Source organism: Trachemys scripta, chromosome 8 (assembly GCF_013100865.1).
Source record: "Trachemys scripta elegans isolate TJP31775 chromosome 8, CAS_Tse_1.0, whole genome shotgun sequence".
In the NCBI taxonomy this organism is placed as follows: domain Eukaryota; kingdom Metazoa; phylum Chordata; order Testudines; family Emydidae; genus Trachemys; species Trachemys scripta.
In genome coordinates this window covers 12,017,952-12,039,069 of record NC_048305.1, presented here as the reverse complement: position 1 = coordinate 12,039,069, position 21,118 = coordinate 12,017,952, and the positions used below count along the sequence as shown (strand labels likewise).

The window sequence follows — 21,118 nt, the reverse complement described above, 5'->3', positions numbered from 1 at the left end:
ATGAAAAGATGGATATACAGATTGATGAGACATCAGTGTAAAGATGTAGTTGAAGCTGTGTCAATGGATGAGACTGCCCAAAAAAGGGGGTGGAGTAAGTAGGGGAGGGGGAGAAGATGTACGCACGAAAAAAGATGCTAAATGGGGTGGCCAAAGAGCCAGGAGAGGACAGCAGCATCAGAACCAAGGGAGTGTAAGACTTTGAGAAAAAGAGCTTAACTGACTGTCAGAAGCAGCAGAGATGTCAAGGAGGATGAGGATGGAGCTGGGACCCTGAAATTTGTTCATAAAGAGGTTGTCCTTGAGGAGAGCAGTTGCAGTGGAGGGGAGAAGATGGAAGCCCAACTGGAGGGGATGCAAGATGGAGTTACAGGATAGCTGTAGACAGCTCAAGCTGTAGACAGTATATTCAGTAAGCTCAGAGGGGAAGGGGAAAGAGAAATGGGACAGTAGTTGTGGTAGGTGAGGTCCTGGGTGGGTTTTTGAGGAGGAAGTCAGCATGCTCATATTGTGAGGAGAAGGCACCAGGAGAAAGTGAGACATTAAGGAGGAAGGTAAGACGGGGCTAAGGAGGTCAGGAGGTGGGAGGGAATGGAATAGGTCTCAAAATATTTTCCAGAGATGGGTGTCATTATCCCTATTGTACAGATGAAGAAGCCGAGACAGAGAGGTGAAGTGTTGCCCAAGACGATGCACCGAGTTAGCGGCAGAGCTAGAAATAGAACTCAGGTCTCTTAACTCCCCGACACTATCCCCTCTGCCTTCAGGTGCTCAGTACCTCTCAGGATCAGGCCCCAAAGTGGTACATTTAATAATGGATGTTATTGTGTAGGAGCAAAGTTCAACTATGAGAGACTCTCTTAGAAGCATCTTTTCTTCCCATTCCATATGTAACCATGTTCTGCTAAAGCAGGGGTTCTCAAACTAGGGGTCAGGACCCCTGAGGGGGTTGCGAGGTTATTACATGGGGGGGTTGCGAACTGTCAACCTTCACCCCAAACCCCGCTTTGCCTCCAGCATTTATAATGGTGTTAAATATATAAAAAGTGTTTTTAATTTATAAGGGGAGGTCGCACTCAGAGACTTGCTACGTGAAAGGGGTCACCGGTAAAAATGTTTGAGAGCCACTGTGCTAAACACTAATCTCATAAACAGAACTTAAGAAAATCATCTTAAATTGTGGGTGTATTCTACAGAACATGTTCAGGAGATTAATTCGAAACAAAGAAATGGGACCCGTTCTTTTCTGTTCACCAGCACTAGTGCAAGTGAGACATAATATGTAAGAATTTAATTCCTTTAGACACGCATCCTGAAAGTGTTACACTTACAATTTTCCTTTACAGAGCCAAATTTTGTTCCCAGCTATACCACTGTAAATCCAGAGTAATAGAAATAAAGCGAGTGGAGTTACTCCAAATTCACACTATGTAAATGAAATTAGCTTATATTCTTTATTAGCCCTATCCTGAAGTATTGTGCAGTGCTGCTGTGCACTATTAAACAGCTGTTGAATTTCACACTAGGGTGACTGCATTTCTATGGTGAATGAAATGATCCCTATACATAAGGCAACATTTCCCGCATGCTCTGCATTGAACCAATTGGCAAACTTTCATTGATATCACTGGGAATTATATGTGCATAATATGAAACTACAATGCAGGAAAGAGATCCAGTGTAAATCAGATGGTGATGTACACATGGTCTGTAACTCATTTTGCGAGGCATTTTGTGGTCCCTTTAAAAGAATGGCAGTATGGGCCTATTTCTGCTCCCATTGACTTCAATAAAAACAACAAGGAGTCTGGTGGCACCTTAAAGACTAACAGATTTATTTGGGCATAAGCTTTCGTGAGTAAAAACCTCACTTCTTCGGATGCATAGAGTGAAAGCTACAGATGCAGGCATTATATACAGACACATGGAGAGCAGGGAGTTACTCACGAAAGCTTATGCCCAAATAAATCTGTTAGTCTTTAAGGTGCCACCAGACTCCTTGTTGTTTTTGTAGATACAGACTAACACGGCTACCCCCTGATAATTGACTTCAATAGGAGATACGAAGTTTGGAACCAGGTTGGATCAGAACTTCTTCAGGATTCAGAGGAGTAAGAAATGGAGGTTTTGGACCCAGCATTTTGTTTATTGTCAATTTCTAATATAAAATGTTAGTTGTTAGCTGAGTCTCCAATCCTCAAAGGGCACTTTGCGCCCCATAAACATAAATAAGGCTGAACACTAATGGCCTGATCCAATCCCCAATTAAATCAATGGGAGCTGCAAGGTACACAGTACTTTGAAAGTCAGGTCATGCATTTACATAACTAAATATGGGGAATGAAGGATCAGTATCAACTCCCACTGGTTATAACTAAACTCTTGGACCAGCCTATCTCATTTTATTTATGTCCAAACATTTGTTATAATGGAAATAATGTAACTACAGAGACACTTTCAGACAGGATAATGGTTTTTCACATTGAAAATAAAAGTTTCTACTTCAGCATTTATATTGCAACAGGAGAAGATTCAAGTGACATTATCTGATAAATATCACATTAGACAGCTGCAATTTACAATGCATATATTTTTAATGGTGCTTCTAACCTAAATTAAATGCTCCTAAAATATGGTATTTATGGAAAACAAATGTGTGTTCTAGCAATTTGGTTGTTCAGGGTACACTATTTTTTTTAAAACAGATAACATCTTTATCCTGTCTTACAGTAAATTATGCACTTGCACTTTTATAAACTTTCCCCTTGGGAACTTATTCACTGAAATGGAAATGTCTTCTTTACATCTTCATACCTCCAGAGAAATGGAATGAAATTGGCTAACGTAAGTTATATACTGAGCATCTAGAGGAAATCCATATAGAATATGGAATTTGGACAGTCTTAATGCCTGTATTGTTTATACAACGAGGAGTCCTTATGGCACCTTAGAGACTAACAAATTTATTGGGGCATAAGCTTTCATGGGATATAACCCACTTCATCAGATGCATGGAGTGGAAAATACAGTAAGCAGGTATAAATATACAGCACATGAAAAGATGGGAGTTGCCTTACCAAGTCGGGGGTCACTGCTAACGAGGCCAATTCAATTAGGGTGGATGTTGCCCATTCCCAACAGTTGACAAGAAGGTGTGAGTATCAACAGAGGGAAAATTATTTTTTGTAGTGACCCAGCCACTCCTAGTCTTTATTCAGGCCTAATTTGATGGTGTCCAGTTTGCAAATTAATTCCAGTTCTTCAGTTTCTCATTGAAGTCTGTTTTTGAAGTTTTTTTTGTTGAAGAATGGCCACTTTTAAGTCTGTTATTGAGTGTTCAGCGAGATTTAAGTGCTCTCCTACTGTTTTTTTTATGTTAAAATTCTTGATGTCTGATTTGTGTCCATTTATTCTTTTGTGTAGAGACTGTCCAGTTTGGCCAATGTACATGGCAGAGGGGCATTGCTGGCACATGATGGCATATATCACATTGGTAGATGTGCAGGTGTATGAGCCCTTGATGGTGTGGCTGATGTGGTTGGGTCCTATGATGGTGTCCCTTGAATAGATAATGGACAGAGTTGGCAACGGGGTTTGTTGCAGGGGTTGGTTCCTGGGTTATTGTTTCTGTTGTGTGGTGTGTAGTTGCTGGTGAGTATTTGCTTCAGGTTGGGGGACTGTCTGTAAGCGAGGACTGGCCTGTCTCCCAAGGTCTGTGAGAGTGAGGGATCGTCCTTCAGGATAGGTTGTAGATCCTTGATGATATGCTGGAGAGGTTTTAGTTGGGGGCTGTAGGTGATGGCTAGTGGCGTTCTGTTACTTTCTTTGTAGGGCCTGTCCTGTAGTAGGTGACTTCTAGCCCTTCTGGCTCTGTCAATCTGTTTCTTCACTTCTCCAAGTGAGTATTGTAGTTTTAAGAACGCCTGATAGAAATCCTGTAGATGTTTGTCTCTGTCTGAGGTATTGGAGCAAATGCGGTTGTATCTGATGGCTTGGTTGTTGACAATGGATCATGTGATGTGGTCTGGATGAAAGCTGGAAGCATATAGGTAAGTATAGTGGTCAGTAGGTTTCCGGTATAGGGTGGTGTTTATGTGACCATCGCTTATTTGTACTGTAGTGTCCAGGAAGTGGATCTCTTGTGTGGACTGGTCCAGGCTGAGATTGATGGTCGGGTGGAAATTGTTGAAATTCAGGTGGAATTCCTCAAGGACCTCCTTCCCATGTGTCCAGATGATGAAAATGTCATCAATGTAGCGCAAGTAGAATAGGGGCTAGGGGATGAGAGCTGAGGAAGCGTTGCTCTAAGTCAGTCATAAAAATGTTGGCATACTGTGGGGCCATGCGGGTACGCATAGCAATTTGATATATGCCATCATGTGCCAGCAGTGCCCCTCTGCCATGTACATGGCCTAATCGGAAAGTCTCTATGCAAAAGAATAAATGAACAAATCAGACATCAAGAATTATAACATTCAAAAACCTGTAGGAGAACACTTCAATATCCTTGGACACTCAATAACAGACTTAAATGTGGTCATTCTTCAACAAAAAAACTTTAGAAACAAACTTCAACGAGAAACAACAGAACTGGAATTAATTTGCAAACTGGTCACCATCAAATTAGGCCTGAATAAAGACTGGGAGTGGCTGGGTCACTACAAAAAATAATTTTCCCTCCGTTGATACTCACACCTTCTTGTCAACCGCTGCGAATGGACCACATCCACTTTGATTGAATTGGCTCATTAGCACTACAAAAAGTAATTTTCCTCTCTGTTGATATTCACCCCTTCTTGCCAACTGTTGGGAATGGGCCACATCTAGCCTAACTGAATTGGCCTCGTTTGCACTGACCCCCCAACTTGGAAAGGCAACTCCCATCTTTTCATGTGCTGTATATTTATACCTGCTTACTGAATTTTCCATTCCATGCATCTGATGAAGTGGGTTATATGCCATGAAAGCTTATGCCCAAATAAATTTGTTCGCCTCTAAGGTGCCACAAGGACTCCTCGTTGTTTTTACTGATACAGACTAACATGGCTACCCCTCTGAAACCTGTATTGTTTATGTATCTTACACTCAAATGGTGCATTGATGGTGGCTCAGATCCTTAGTCTTTGACAAAAGTGGGAGAGTAACTGCATTCTATAAAAATACTGGACAAAGCTGGTGTTTACTCATCCAACAGTGGGAAAGAACATCTGCCACTGGCATCCCATCCCTCACTTCCACAGGAAGTGATATCACAGAGCGGGGAAGGATAAAGCTCCACTTTTTCCTCACATGCTGCTTTTGATGCTGGAGAGAAAGAGGGAGCCTCATGTATTGCTCCCCCCACCCCCATAGGAAGTGACAGCAATGGACGGGTAAGGTGACCAGATGTCACGATTTTATAGGGACAGTCCTGATTTTGGGGTCTTTTTCTTATATAAGCTCCTATTACTCCCCACCCCCGTCCTGATTTTTCACATTTGCTGTCTGGTCACCCTAATGGATGGGGGAGGGGAAGAAAACTCTGCTGGCCGCCTTGGAAGTTGCAGTGGCCCAGGAGGCAGGAGTTGCCTTTGCAAATAAATGGCCCTATCAGAGTGAATTTAGGCATATGCCCAGGGAAGTTGAGGACCCACACCAGCGTGATACTCCCTTGCTGGAAGCTGATGTTGGGGTGAAAGGGCTGCTTACTTTCCCTTCTGTCCGTGCTATTAGGCTCAAATACCTTTATTTTTTGTCTTGTTTCTTTTTTATTTATGTTTCAAATCATCTTTTTACAAAGAGTTGGGATGCTTTATAAAATAAATCCTTATTTTTAATTTTAATTTCTTATAATTAACAGGACCTCTTAGAACCGTTACTATGACTCTGTAAACTGCTCAGCTGCTCCTAGCACTGCTCATTTTGGAGTCTACAAATTTTTCCCTTATTAGTGAAACGTCTTAAGTGCTGCACTCAGGGCTATGTTTCCCCATCATTGTATTTTAATTGTAAAAGTTTAAAATGTCTCCAGGAACAGAGGAATAAAAATGGGGTTACAAGGAGAAAGTACATTACAGCGGAATCTACTGTGATGCCTAAAGTATCCATACAAGGCGAAAGGAGATATAACAGGTCTCCAATCACAGCCACAGCAATTAAAGGTGTTCAGCTCTCTGACAATGCTTCTGATTTCCATAATACTACTTTTACACCTGTGGTTTCTTTGAAAACTGTAACTCTTCTAATGCAGGGATTAAAGGAAGGGGTTGCTGTATTTGACTCCAAATTAGATTAGCTTTCTAATAGAACGGCACAAGTAGAAAACAGAGATGTCAATGAAAAGAATTTTGAAAAATTGCAGAAGAAATTCAATGCATTGGAATGTGCACAACTTTACACAAAATCCCTTATTGATGCGTGAATGAAAGATTATTCCTTCAGATACAGGAAGACTGACATTTCTGAAAATGATATTAAACAATCAATGCTAGGATAGTCTTGAACTACCTGTGGTGGGGAGGAAATTTCTTATTGAATATCTGCTTTTTTTCTTATTTTATATTTTATTTTGACCCAGCTTTCTGGTAACTAAAGGTATTTGCGATTGCAAATAAAATCTCACTATCCTCTAAACTGCCAGATTTAAGTTTTCCTCTATTGTAATTCTAGTACCTCAGTTTCAGACAGAGAAAGAATTATGTAACAAGAATGGGAAGGAAAAAGGATTTTGATATAATGACCATAGGATCCATCTCTCCCCAGATCTTTCTATGACAACTCATGCTAGAAGATGGAAATGATTATTATAACATAACAGATCTTGTTATAAATAGGATGGTGTTAAATTGTTCTCTTTATCCACTGAGGACAGGACAAGGAGTAATGGGCTTAAATTACAGCAAAGGAGATTTAGGTTAAACATTAGGAAAAACTTCTTAACTGCAGTTAAGCACTGGAACAAATTACCTAGGGAGGTGGTGGAATCTGTATCATTGGAGTTTTTAAAGAACAGGTTAGACAAACACCTGTCAGGGATGGTCTACATCATACTTAGTCCTTCCTCTGTACAGTGGACTGGACTCAATGACCAACTGAGGTCCCCTCCAGTCCTACAATTCTATGATTCTTGCTTTCTGTTTTTCTGTATCTATTTATTACCCTGCAAACTTACACCTGTCTTAAAAAAATAAAAAACACATAGGCAAAAATCCTCAGCTGTAGCCAAAAAGTGGGCATTACAAATTGGGAGAGGGATGCACAAGTGGCTTTAAGCCACCGTTCTGCTTCCCAATCCAGCTTGCTAAATGCCAATCCAGTTTTCTGATGTAAATTAGAGCAGTTCTTAGGTGGCTCTAACTTCTGCTGGCTGCCAAAGGCCTCATGAGGCAGGTACAACAGGCAGGAATCAGCAGGATGATATTGCCTACACCAAACTGCAAGTTGTGGAGTGGCAGAGACGTTGCTATGCCAGCTCTGTGTCATCGAGGATCTCTACATTTTGAGGATCCTCCAATCACCAGCAACCCTGGCTTTAGGCCACTTTGGGTATGTCTTCACTACCCGCCGTATCGGCGGGTAGCAATCGATTTATCCGGGATTGATATATCGCGTCTTGTTAAGACGCGATATATCGATCCCCGAACGCGCTCACCGTCGACTCCGGAACTCCACCAGAGCGAGCGGCGGTAGCACAGTCGACGGGGGAGCCGCGGCCATCGATCCCGTGCCGTCTGGACCCCAGGTAATTTGATCCAAGATACTTCGACTTCAGCTACGCTATTCGCGTATTCATTGTTCTGCTGTCTTTTTCTCTATCCAAGTGATGTCCACATTATCACTTGCATTGGAAGTTGTATTGGTGGATCCCTAAAGCATGTCCTAAATCTGTCCATTGTCATCTTCTTACCATTTTTGATTATTTAGATTGGTTTGCTCTACTTATGATTTCTGATGTTGCAAGAAACACTTTCCAATGGACTCTGAAGATATTCTGAAGACATTTACTTTGAGATGAGTTGATCTTCTTGTCAATTTTTGTTGTAGGTTTCTATGACTCTGCTCCATAAAGGAGGACAGGCATACTGCCGGTGTTAAAAATTCATATTTTTTGTCAGTATCAATCATGTTACTTTTCCAAATCTTTTCAAGTTTATGAAAGTTGTTTGCTGCTTTTGATAGTTGTTGCATAATGTCACCATCACTGCACATCTCACTCCCTAGATAGATAAAATGACTTTTTTCTTCTAGTGTTTCTTCATCCACTCTAATCGTTGCGTTTGGGACATTGATAGCTATATATTTTGTCTTCGGGTTGATGAACAAACCAACTTTTTTCCTGCCAAAAGCTGTTTTTTTTCCCTTCCATTAAACAATGTGTTGAACTAAGCAGGACAAGGTCATCAGCAAAAATGAGGTCATCCAATTGTACTTTATCAATTGTTTATAAAATTCCTCAGTTGCCTTTGGTGGTTACTTTCTTCAAGATACAGTTAATGACCAGTGCAAACAGTAGTGGGGACATAAGACACCCTTGCCTTACTCAAGTTGTCACTGCCAACCATTGGCCAATGTTGAAGGTCCACACTCCATGTGTTTCTTGATACATTCCAGAATGATGTTGCACATGGTTTTCCCAGGCACTGAGAGTAACATGATTCCTCTCCAGTTCTTGTAGTTGGTAAGGTCACCCTTCTTTGGCAATTTTATTATGATGCTTCTCTTCCACTGGGTTGGGTTCTTTTCTTGGTTCCATATTCTATCCAAAACACAAGGAAAGTCTGTAGGGGGCTTTTTGTTTTTTGTTTAGTTATGCAAAAATAAGTACTCACACTGTTTTGGTGAATGAAGATGAAAGAAAAATGTTGCTGGTTTCTTCCCCAGAGATCATATTTCTTACTTGTTGCAAAAGTGCTTATTTAAGCATCAATCATCTTAGCCTGTGCTGTATAGAGAACTCTGTTTTTTTAGAGGATTTGTACTGTTATTTCTTCTACAATGTTTTTCTTTTTTACTATTAGATTTATTTCTCCTGTAAGCAAAGACCAACTGAAAACATTCTGTCAAAGATCTTCATAATTGTCACATAAATGTCATGTCACATATATATGATATTCAGATCACATAACACGACATATATAAGAATTATGTATTACACACAAAAACTATGTTAAAATAACTTTATTAAGATTCAAAAATTCACAAGTTAGGAAATGCCAGAATTCAAGTTGCTTGTGCAACCTTAATTCAGCCTCCTTGTGCACACAGAATCATAGAAATGGAAGGGACCTCGATAGATCATCTAGAGTCTAGACCAGTCCCCTGCACTGAGGCAGGACTAAGTATTATCTAGGCCATCACTGACAGGTGTTTGTCTAACCTGTTCTTAAAAACCTCCAGTGACAGAGATTCCATAACCACCGTAGGTACTTTGTTCCAGAGCTTAACTACCCTTGCAGTCAGGAAATTTTTCATAATGTTTAACCTAAATCTCCCTTGCTGCAATTTAAGTCTTCTTGTCCTCTCCTCAGTAGTTAAGGAGAACAATTCACGAGTCTTCTCTGTTTAACAACCTTTTATGTACTTGAAGACTGTTATCATATCCCACCTCAGTCATCTCTTCTCCAAACTAAACAAACCCAATTTTTTCAATCTTTCCTTGTACATCATGTTTTCTAAACCTTTAATCATTTTTGTTGCTCTCCTCTGGACTATCTCCAATTTGTCCACATCTTTTCTGAAGTGTGGTGCCCAGATCAGAATATATTACTCCAGTTGAGGCCTTATCCATGCTGAGTAGAGTGGAAGAATTACTTCTCATGTCTTGCTTACAACACTCCTATTTATACATCACAGAATGACGTTTGCTTTTTTTGCAACAGTATTTTGTGATCCACTGTAACCCCCAGATCATTTGCTGTAGTACTCCTTTTTAGGCAGTCATTTCCAATTTTATATTTGTGAAATTGATTATTCCTTCCTAAGTGTAGTCCTTTGCATTTGTTCATATTGAATTTCATCCTATTTATTTGAGATCATTTCTCCAGTTTGTCAAAATAATTTTGAATTCTAATCCTGCCTTCCAAGGTGCTTGCAACCCCTCCCACATTGGTATTGTTCACAAACTTTGTAAGTGTACTCTCTATGCCATTATCCAAATCTTTTTTGAACAGAACTGGACTCAGGACAGATCCCTGTAGGACACCACTCAATATGCTCTTCCAGCTTGTGAACCATTGATGATTACTCTCTGAGAATGCTTTTCCAACCAGTTGTGCATCCACCCTATAGCAGGTTCATCTTGCCTATATTTCTGTAGTTTGTTTGTGAGAATGTCATGTGAGACAGTAACAAAAACCTTATTAAAGTCAAGATATATCACATCTACTGCTTCCCCCCATCCACAAGTTTTGTTAACTGTCAAAGGAGAATATTAGGTTGATTTGACAGATGTTCTTGACAAGCCCATGTGGACTGTTACTTACCACCTTGTTTTCTTCTAGGGGCTTGCAATGGATTGATTACTTGCTCCATTATCTTTCTGGGTATTGCAAATAAGCTGACCGGTCTGTAATTCCCAGGTTGTCCTTATTCCCCTTTTTATAGATAGGTAATATATTTGCCCTTTTTTGGTCCTCTGGGATCTCTCCTGTCCTCCACAAGTTCTCAAGGATAATCACAAATGGCTCAGAGGTCTCTTCAGCCAGTTCCTTAAGTATTCTAGAATGTATTTCATCAGGCCCTGCCGACTTGAAGACATCTAACTTGTCTAAGTAATTCTTAACTTGTTTTCCATTTTTACCCTCAGCTCTTACCTCATTTACACTGATGTTCATTGTTAGTTGTCCAATCACTGCTAACTTTTTCTGTGAAAATGAAACAAAAAAGGCATTTAACACTTCAGCTATTGCTGCATTTTCTGTGTATTGTCTTTCCCTCCTCATTGAGTAATGGGCCTACCTTGTCCTTGGTTTTCCTCTTGCCTCTCATGTTTGTTAGGCTTTAGGTATCCAGCTAGTTTAATCTCATTTTGTGCCTTGGCCTTTTTAATTTTGTCATTACATGCTTGTGTTGTTTTTTTTTATATTCATCCTTCGTAATTTGACTTCATTTCCACCTTTGGTATGATTCTTTTTTGAGTTCCAGATCCTTGAAGATCTCCTGGTTAAGTTAGGGTGATCTCTTACCATACTTCTTATCTTTCCTATGCACTGAGATAGGTTGCTTTTGTGCCCTTAATAATGTCTCTCTAAAAAACCTGCTAATTCTCCTGTACTCTTTTTGATATATGCACTATGATACAGATTATGATACAGGTTTTAATTACATAGTCACATATTAGTTTTTCCATATGACATCTGCCTCATTCAGTGCACAGGATAGACAATGATCAATTAATAAGCAGCTTTTCGATATTTTTTTTATCCTCATTGTACATTGTGTAGCTTGAGGCCTTATATATGGCACACTATTCAAATCCTGCTCTGAAAACAGAATTATTAATTTCTTCATGGGCTTTTTTATGGCACTCATCACTTTAGTATCTAAGTGCTTCACAAACATTAATTAATGTAAGACCCCCCTGTGCGGTGAGGGGGTAGTATATCCCCATTGTACGGATGGGGAGTGGAGGCAATTAAGGTAAAAGGTATCTAAAAGGGTGTCATAAGGAGGAGGGAGAAAACTTGTTCACCTTAGCCTCTAAGGATAGAACAAGAAGCAATGGGCTTAAACAGCAGCAAGGGAGTTTTAGGTTGGCCATTAGGAAAAAATTCCTAACTCTCAGGGTGGTTAAACACTGGAATAAACTGCCTAGGGAGGTTGTGGAATCTCCATCTCTGGAGATATTTAAGAGTAGGTTAGATAAATGTCTATCAGGGATGGTCTAGACAGTATTTGGTCCTGCCATGAGGGCAGGGGACTGGACTCGATGACCTCTCGAGGTCCCTTCCAGTGCTAGAATCTATGAATCTATATATCCACTAATTTTGGGTGCCCAATTTGAGATGCCTAGGCACTTAACACAGAACACTTAGCATTATATGGCACTATATATGTTCAAAGGAAAGCTTCCATTGATAACTTTGAGTGGTCACCACTTCTGCAAATCCTCTCCCAGGTTCTCAAGTTTGGCACCTAAAAAAGGAAAAACACACAGTTAGGTACTACCTGTGAAAAGTTTGGTTTAAGTGACTTGCTTAACATCACCCAGGAACTGTGGCAGAAGCAGGGATTGAATTCAGTTCTCCAGAGTGGCATTCAATTTCCTTAACGATGAGATCCCTCCTTTCTCTTCCTACAATTCCCTGCCTCGTTCACTACATACTTTCCAACTCCTGCTACAAATCAAGCAGGGGTCCTACAGAAAACAGCCTTCTTCACTGCACAGCCCTGCTCCATCCCCGGAGCAGGTGCATCCTGTGCACTGAATGAGGCAGGGGTTGTGGGAAAAAAATAGTATGTTATGTAATTATAGACTGTATCAAATGCATACACACAAGGGGAGCAAACTGAGGTTGCACAAGCAAACTTCAGTTCCAGTCTCACCGGACTCCTTGTTTGAGTTACTCCTTTTCCTTCTATCTGTTCTGGCTTTTGTCTCCTGTGCATTTGAATCAGATTACTTCTTCCTCTACAATGCCTTGGGTGCGAGCAGGAGGGGGTTTTTGAAAACACAGGGGAGACAGCTCCCTGCTCCTAGTTCCAGTGTCTGGCTCAACTCCAGCCTGGAGTAGCTGGAAACAGTCATGACAAAGAAAGCTCTCCTGAGCCACTATATTGCCTTAGGCTGGACCATGCTCAGTCTCTTTGTGGCTTGGCCACATGATTGGTCTGGTCAGCAGCACTAGGAGCTGTGAGGGCATGGAGCATGCTCCGTGAGGATAGAATCTTAGGAGACTGTAGCTGTTAAAATCAAAGAAGTCTCTACTGAGCATGTGCAAACTGCAATTTTACAAGGTTTATAATATGGGCAAATGTGGATGGATTTTCACAGAGATGGTAAAAGGCACATCCTAGACACAAAGGCTATCCCTGCCCCCACCAGATTTCAGGTCCCTGCGCCAAAGAATGGGGGCATTCAAAGAAAAGGTCTCAAGATATTTTTAATATGGGCAAAACAGTGTATTTTTCCCTAACTTTGGTCTTGGATGTGGCTGAACTGTATTGGCTGAACAAAACAATAGAAATAAAGCAGACACTCAGCATGGAGAATTGCACTTCAAATGGTTACAGTTTGACAAAATTATAAACTGAAAACAAGGTCTTATAATGGGAACCTTTATTATAGGCGATGTTGCCAGCCCAGTGTGTAACTATATACATCAAATTATTGATGAAGTTACCAATCACTAACTAATAGGCAGTTTTAGGTCTAATAAATTCAACAGAACTCTTCCTAACAGATTATTTTTGAAAGGGGAAAGTGGACTCTTTTGTTAAATATACTACAGTATTCTGCAGCAATGATGCTGCAGAATTACAATGGCGCGCTGCAGCTTACAACAGAGTTACTGTAGTGGTTTTTGACTGTTCCTGTAGAACACTACAACATCTTTGAAAGGTAAGGTACATTTTATAGCGTAGTAAATCTAATACAGTTAGTGAAACTTTTTAGTTTAAAACTATCAGCTCCATATTTTAATAGCAGTTTTTCAAAAAATACCTTAATTTGAATGCTCATCCTTCCCTTTTGGAATTGTAAAGCATCTCTAAACTATTTGACAGGATCTATGAGCAATTACAGACAAGATGAAATAATGAGGGAGCAGCCACTGTATATGAAAAGCCTAACCAAACTGCAGTGTATATTTTGAAGAAAGGTCTCCATTAGAGGGGAAAAATCAGCATAAACTGCCTTAAACAACCAGACAGTTTAGGAAGGTTGGGCACCTCCTCCCCCCACTTCCTCCCCTCCACCCAAGATCCCTCACTGCATAGAAATAACTGTTCTTCCCACAGAGTAGGTGTCTAGTTCAAGCAGCCAGCGGTGGGTGTGGCCAGCTAGATACTGGATCAAGCTCCTGCTACTGCCACCACCACCACAGAAAATAGAAAGGCAGAGCAAAAGCACTAGCAAGCAACAAACCCTTCGAGAAATCAGTAACCGATTAAAGTGCATTTTTTGTGCATGACAAGGTCACACTGAGAACAAGAATGGAGAGCTGTCTGCTCTCCTTTCTTGGAAAACTGTGCAAAGTTTTTTTGTGTTTTTAACCCTTTATATTTTTGCGGCTGGGGGGCGGAGGATGTGGGTGTGTGGGAGAAACAGCCCTAAGAAACCACACCGAATAGCTCCTAGGACAGCATCTGAATAGAGTGTTTTCTTTTTAACCCCTTCCCCCTGTTTCGACTGCTAAAAAAAACAAATCCAGCATTTAACGGCCCCTCCCCCGCAGCCTTCTCCAGAAGTGATCAAAATAATAACAAGGGGGAAAATCCCGTTTCCTAAAGCGGTGGTATTTCAAATACCCTCATCGTCACCCTCCCAGCTGCCCAACGAAGTTTGTTTGTCTAGAGGAATAGCCTTCGATTGCATTTTTATCCTGATCTTACCGCCCTCCCCCACCCCCACCCAGCTGGCACTTTCAGGCACTTCTGGGCAATGCAAGCCCCTTTTTGCCCTTCACGAGGGTCTCCTGCAGGATTTTTTGAGTCCCTCTTTCCGCCTTGCCCAGAATCTGTTATTTGCAAGAAACGTCTTTTTGACGCAGGAGAAATGGCAAATTTTAAGTACGTCATTAATATGGCGCCAAAAGATTTTTTTTAAGTATAAGCTTATTTTTTTAAGGTTGCAGCAGCAGCCCAGCGTACGCCTGTGCCCATAGCTCGGAGAAGAGAGGGGGAGTGAAGCAGAGGGGGGAGAGGAGGTAAAGAAGTGTGTGCGTTCCACGGCTGCTGCTGAGGGTGTTGTGGTGTGTGTATGTGTGTGTGCGTGTACGCGGCTGGGGATCATTGCGAAAGCGACCTGATCAGACTTGTACAGTGTGTGTGAGCAACCCGACCCCGCTGCTCGTCTCTACCCAGAGCAAAAGAGAGATGGGGACCCAACGCATCGGGGGGAGGTGAACAGCAAGGGGGGCGGGGGGGGGAACAAGACAACACATGCACAAACACAACCAGAGATGGGACCCATGTCTGCTGCACCTGGACCTGCTGCTGCCCAGGAAGAAACAACAAACAAGAAAAAAAGAAATTGAAGAAAGATTTGGGGGGAAGTGAAAATCATTCTTGATCATACTAATAATTTGAAAAGTCACTTCTCCGGTCCTCCCACCTGCCCCCCTCCCCAAATAAAAAGCTCAACAGAAGAATTGGTCGTTGTTGCAAAGAGATCCTAAGGAAGTCTGGGTTAAAAAAGAAACAGAAACACGCATATAGGGCTGGATCGTGCACAGAGCGGCCATCTCGGCTGGAAGCAATTCTTTTGGGTTCGCATCCATGGAGTTACTTTGTATCCACTCCTAAGAGGAGGGTGTCATCTTCGGATCCAGCAGGGGGGTTATTCCCCCCCCCCCCTCCTCGCAATGATACCAGATTGATCGTGCAAAGGGGCTTTCCTGATCGTTTCAATCGCTGGACCATCCCCCCGCCCCCTCTCCACACTCCTCTTTTGTAACCTGAGGGACAGTCTCAACTCTTTGAGGACACTCTCCCGGCAAAGGTAAAGGATGAAGGAGGATTGCATTTTGGATTGCTTTAATTTGCAGCTGATCTTTATTTTGCATCTCTCTGGCATTTTTTTCTCTTTCCATTTCGCTGGGCTGACTGCTAGGAAGGAAGGGGGGAAATGTGCAGCATTTTACTCAGATCGATTGCGCATGTTGGTCACTCATGTTTTAAAGAGTAAAAGGGAAGCAGCAGGAATGTAAACAAGAACTTTTAAAGGGTCGGCGCAGACGGGTTTTTTTATTTTCCAAATTAATGACTGCGGCAGAGCTCACCCCAAACCGCCTCTGGGTTGGGGAGGGGGAAACAGCACCGTTTATTTTTGCAACGGGCAAAGCAGCCAGGCATCAGGGTCCAATCCGGATGGTTTGGGTCGGGAGGGGTGTGTGAAATGTGCCACAGGAGGCAGCGAGGGCAGCCCAGCAAGGGAGAGACACGAGTTTCATTTTGTTGATACGCAGCACGTTTTGGAGCCTTGCAATTCTTGGAGCTGGTGCACATGATCCGCTCCTCTCACGTGCTGGGGCTGCCAGGTCCCTGCCAAATCGTGCACGGACCCAAACAATGCACCGGGGAGCGGGGCGGCGGGCAGCGTTCGCCCCGCTGGCGGGGGTGGCGGAGCCCGGGGCTGGCCTCCCTGGGCGCTCCGGGTTTGCAGCCCTGCTGTAGCGGGTGGGGGGAGGGCCAGCGAGCGAGAGACGCACGCTGCTGGGGGCACGGCGGGGTTTGGGAATGGAAATGTACAGGCAGCGGCCGCGGCAGTCCGGCTGCACGTTGGGGACAGGACTGTAGGGGGGGCATGGCTGTTGTTTACCTTCTCAAACTCTCACGGCTCCCGGCGGACTCCTCTGGGGGCGTCTCATCCTCTCCTCCATCTCTGCCTGCCCACCCCCGAGCCAGTCTCCGCTCCCTCGCTCATCCCTCCTTCCTTCCTGCTCCCGTGCATTCCCTCACACCCCTCCGCTCTGCTCGCTCCTGCGGTCTGTCCTTCCTCTCGCTTTCATCCCTGGTTTTCTCATCTCCCCCCATTCCATTCCTGCCTCCTCAGGGAGACTTCTCCGTCCAGCCCCTCTGCTCCGTGCAATGCATTCCATCCTCCCCTGGCTGCCTCTCTTGCATCCCTTTCCCTCTGTTTCTGGATGTGTATCCACTCTCTTTCCTTTTCTCCTGTACCCCACCTTCATCCCTCTTGCCTGCAGCTGTCTCTTGCTGGCTCACATCCCCCCATCCCCTTCTCTGTCTGTCACTGCCCCTCTCCTTCTGGCAGGTGCCCATCTCTCATGCACAGTCTCCCTTGCCAGCAGCCCTCCTGTTTGTTTTCTGCAAGGGTCACATCTTTCTTCCAGGAGATTCATTCAGCAGCATTTGAGGGAATCTGTTTAAGCGAAGATGGGAACAAGAAGTCCTGACATTGAGCAACAAATATTCCCTCTCATCCCCTCTTCTCTCTCCCTTTGCTGCGGGAGAGACATAGACATCCTCCAAAATGTCCTTCTCACTTTGGTGGTTTTTTTTTTTTTTTCCAGATCTGGGCACATGAATACAGCCCTTCCCCTCCTGCTCTGATACAGTCCTCCCTGCCCCCACCCTTCTCTGTATCTCATTATCTCACTCTCATCTTCACTCTTCCATGCTCCAATCCCTTCTACACATACATGCTCCCACTGGCTCGCCCTAATTCTCACACCCAGTCTCTTATAGCCCTTCTCAGGGCTGCATTCCATCTCTACCCTTCACTGCTAGAGAGAGACCCATAGTCTCCCACTGGCCTCATGATGCCCACGCTTTCTGTTCCTGCCAGCATCTCACTGGCCCCCTGGTGTTTACCTGGTTTCATTCTTTTACTGATCTCCTATCTTCCTCTTTCTGTTTCACTGGTTTGTCTACTCCCCCATCCGTTTCATGCTAGGTTTTGCCGACTTGTTCTCCTCTTTCCCTTCCTCTAGGGGGAAGCAAAATGCATCCAAGATAGCATCTTCTGCAATGTTTATTTTGCAAAGCAAGTACCCTGCTCCCTTGTCTCGCATGTGCACATAGTTTACAGAAATAGGAGTGAGCTCTAGGTTTATTTCCCTCTTGAATGACTGGACAAACTGCTGGGGGCCCATCAATGTCTCTGGGGAATCATTTAATGATCAGCACTTGCCTCCTACTTGCACAATCTTGACCACATTTTTTTACAATTTGGTGTGTCTCTTTGGTGGAGCATCTAATAGGATTTTAATTTTAGGAACTGGGTTTACATTTAATTTGGAGCTAATTACCTTTTCAAATGACAGTGACTCCATCTGTCAAACTCCCCTCCTTGAAAGGTGCTTTCAGAGTGAAATAGTGTGGGAAGTTGTGAACTGCTTCTGCAGGGTGCAAAAGCTACTGGATTTTCAGGCTCAGGTGCAATTGTGGAAAGCCCCCTGTGTGTCCCTAAGTCCCATTAATCTTTTGAACAGCAAGTGCAAATCTCAAACTACCTGGTAAGATGCTCTTTCCAAATACCAAACCAATTTGTTTTCTTCCCTTCCCCCACACCAGCTATCATTTACACATAATACAATTATTGTTTTAAATCTGGATCCCCCTTACCAATGAGATCTTTGAAAATGAGGATTTGGCTCCACAGAAGGCGGTGCCCAGCCTCTCCCTTGGGGTAAAGAGCCTTGGTCTGAGGAATGGTGTTTGACCTTTAAGCATTTATTAGCCATTGAGGTTAAAGTAATTGTGAGCTAGAAGTAAAAATAGTTTGCAAAAAGGTTAGCTTTGTTTTTTGGTAGGAAAGATCAGGTGGGTTTCTGAAAATCAAGGCTTTGTCCAGAGACTGAGTTAAGGGTTATAGGCAGGGAGGTGAAATTAATTTAATTCAATCGTGATTCTGCTAATAGAGCATTTGGCACTGAGCTTTGGTCCTCAAACTGCCAGTTCAATAAGGATTTGATCCTGTGGGATTTTGTGCATGTTCTGCAAGGTGTGCCCTGAACTCTCCTGGACTTCAGTTGGAGTTAAGGGGGCTTAGTAGCGTGCAGGACGGAGCCATTGATTCTGTGCACAGTATGCAGTGCCCATCCTCATTTACTTTTCTCTCTGTATTTGTGCATGTCACAGGGTGGGACTCACCCCTGCAGTGCCTCCTGCTGGTCGTCCAGGGAATTAGCATTTCCAGCCTCCAGAACACCCTCTGCAGGCCAGTGTCCCACTTGCAACTGGGCCCAAGTCCCTCCTGGACCCCGGTGCCCCTTTCAGGTCAAGGTGCTGCCCCCTGGCAGTACCCCCACAGATTTGGTTCTCCCCTCCCCAGGAACCCCCACCCTCTATCCCCACCTCAGACTATGGCTACTGCCAGTCTCGATCTAGCCCCCGTTCATTGGGGCAGACTGCAGTATAAATGCCACTCATCACTGGCAAAGGGGGTTTGCACCTGCTGCCTCTGCCTACCCTTGGGCTGCCCCTCTGCAACCCCAGTATTCTTTCCAGCCTTTAACAGGGCCTGCAGCCTGGGGTGTTTCCAGGCTGGAGCTCCCCCAGCTCCTCTAGCCTTCCACCAGCCCTGCTCCACTTTAGGTACTCTTTCTCAGCTCCCAAGCAGCCAGGCCCTTCTCCCTCAAGAGCTAGAGGGAGAGTCCTCTCAGCGCCTGGCTTCACTGGCTTTTATAGGGCCAGCTGCAGTCTGATTGGGGCATGGCCCAGCTGCGGCTGCTTCCACAATCAGGGAGCCTTTAGCTTGCAGCCCCAGCCCTCTCCCAGGGCTGGCTTCAAGCCCTTTCAGGGCAGGAGCGGGTGACCACCCCGCTACGGTGCATAACGAATTTTCACTGTGTGGCAACCTCTTCGTGCCCAGAGTAACCTCTCTGATATCTGTGATGGGTTTAAACATGTGGAGAGAGCTGGTTAATGAGAGGATGAAAATAAAAGTCAGAAAAGGAAAGGAAAGTCATAAATATGAGTAATAAAGAAAAAAAATCCCCTACTAGATATGGAAAAAATGCAAAGCAGAGGAAGTGAGCGGGACTTGTTTTGTTTTAAATTTAAATGAGATTAAAATTTGCTCCAGGAACCAAGACAGCAAGCAGTGCTTAGTGCAGAGAAGAACAAGGACGCTTGTCTTTTACTGAGACACTTTAGATGCCCTTTGCTCTAACACATTGAAATTGACTTCAACCCACGCAGAAATTAATGGGTCAGATCAGATTCACCACTCCGGATGCAGTGGGGTGCTGTATGACACTACCCATGCCTGTGGGGACGCTGCTGCCGATGGTGTGTTCATCCCCAGAAAAGGGCAGCATTAAAATCCAGTTGAGGCTTCTTATTTGAAGCCTGCCCAGGAGAGCCAGCAAGCTGGGACCCATCCTGTCTCAGGCCAGCTACAGACACTTCGCGACTATGCTGGCAAGCTTTGGCTTCCCATCAGAGCAAGGGTTGTGGGTGGTTTGCAGTGCTGGGCAGAGGTGGAAAGGTCTGGGGAAGGCCATGCAAGAGGGGACCAGAGGGCAATATTTTTTTCCCTAATTAACATAGCAAAGTGTTTTAATTGAAGTGAGAGTAGGCCAGAAGGCAGCACATGGGGGACAAATCCTAGCTTAAAATATATGTAATGAACCACAGCATCTAAAATAGATGCAGTGAACTACTGGGATGTTAGCAGGGATAGTCAATGGAGCTGATCCACGGCTCCCCTGGCTCTTAACTTCCCTCTCCTTTCCACTGACCAGCCCTCCCTGCATTCGCATCCCGTAGACCCTGGCTGTCCCTCTCTTGTTCCTCAGCACCCAGCTGCCCAAGACCCTGATCTCTCTGTTCCTCTGCCGCCTCCTCTCACAGCCCTCTTCTTGTCCCTAATGATACTGGAAGATCCCCTTTGCCTTTCCGTCCCCTTCTCAAAGCTGTGTGCATCAGCCTTCCCTTTCCTGTCTCCTAGGAATAACCTCCAGCTGTCTCAAGTCTCTGCTTCTCTGCCCTGACCCTTTTCAAGCACCTCCTACCTCATGAGGACCTGCCTCCCCGGCCAGACTTTACCACCAGGACCTAAAAAGTAGGAAATTGACCAAGACCAAGGGTTTCAGGGCCAGGGCAACAGGGAATTGGTGCTAATGCCGGGTGGGTCAATCCGGCATCCTTGTTTGCAGCGGGTCACTGGGCAAGTGGTAGCTCAGGCCTCTTGCCTGGGGCTAAGCCTGTAAGCAGACCGTGGCTCAGGCTTCCTGCCCAAGGGCTAAATAGATAAACAGCCAAGGGCTCATCCAGCCCCGAGTGAAGGGCTGGGAGTAGGAGCATCTGGGCCTGCCCTTCTCCACCGGGTCCCAGCCCAGGGCCCTAGAAGCGATGGGTGGTCCCACCATAGGGTTGGCAGGGAAGCGTGGAGGAGCTACCTTGTCTCCCAGCAGCACAGCCGAGTCAATGTCTCACTTCCCTGGGCTACTTCCTACTGGCGGCTGGTGAGGCTGCTCCACGGCTGTTGAGACCTGGTTCCTCCTCTCCCCGTCAA

General features: G+C 44.1%; 1 protein-coding gene across 4 annotated transcripts in view; it reads left to right on the top strand.

The window, feature by feature from the left end:
• JADE2 (jade family PHD finger 2) overlaps nt 1-21,118 on the top strand; it is a 216,727-nt gene that overhangs the window by 56,816 nt on the left and 138,793 nt on the right. Inside the window, exons 1-2 of one of the 4 annotated variants that reach the window (XM_034778224.1) lie at nt 14,883-15,637; nt 20,552-20,665. The exons of 1 other annotated variant lie outside the window; for it this stretch is intronic. The gene's annotated coding sequence lies outside the window, so the exon portion shown is untranslated. Of the gene's footprint in view, nt 1-14,822; nt 14,844-14,882; nt 15,638-20,551; nt 20,666-21,118 lie in introns of those variants that run through there. 2 more of the 4 variants (XM_034778225.1, XM_034778222.1) reach the window with 2 other exon arrangements.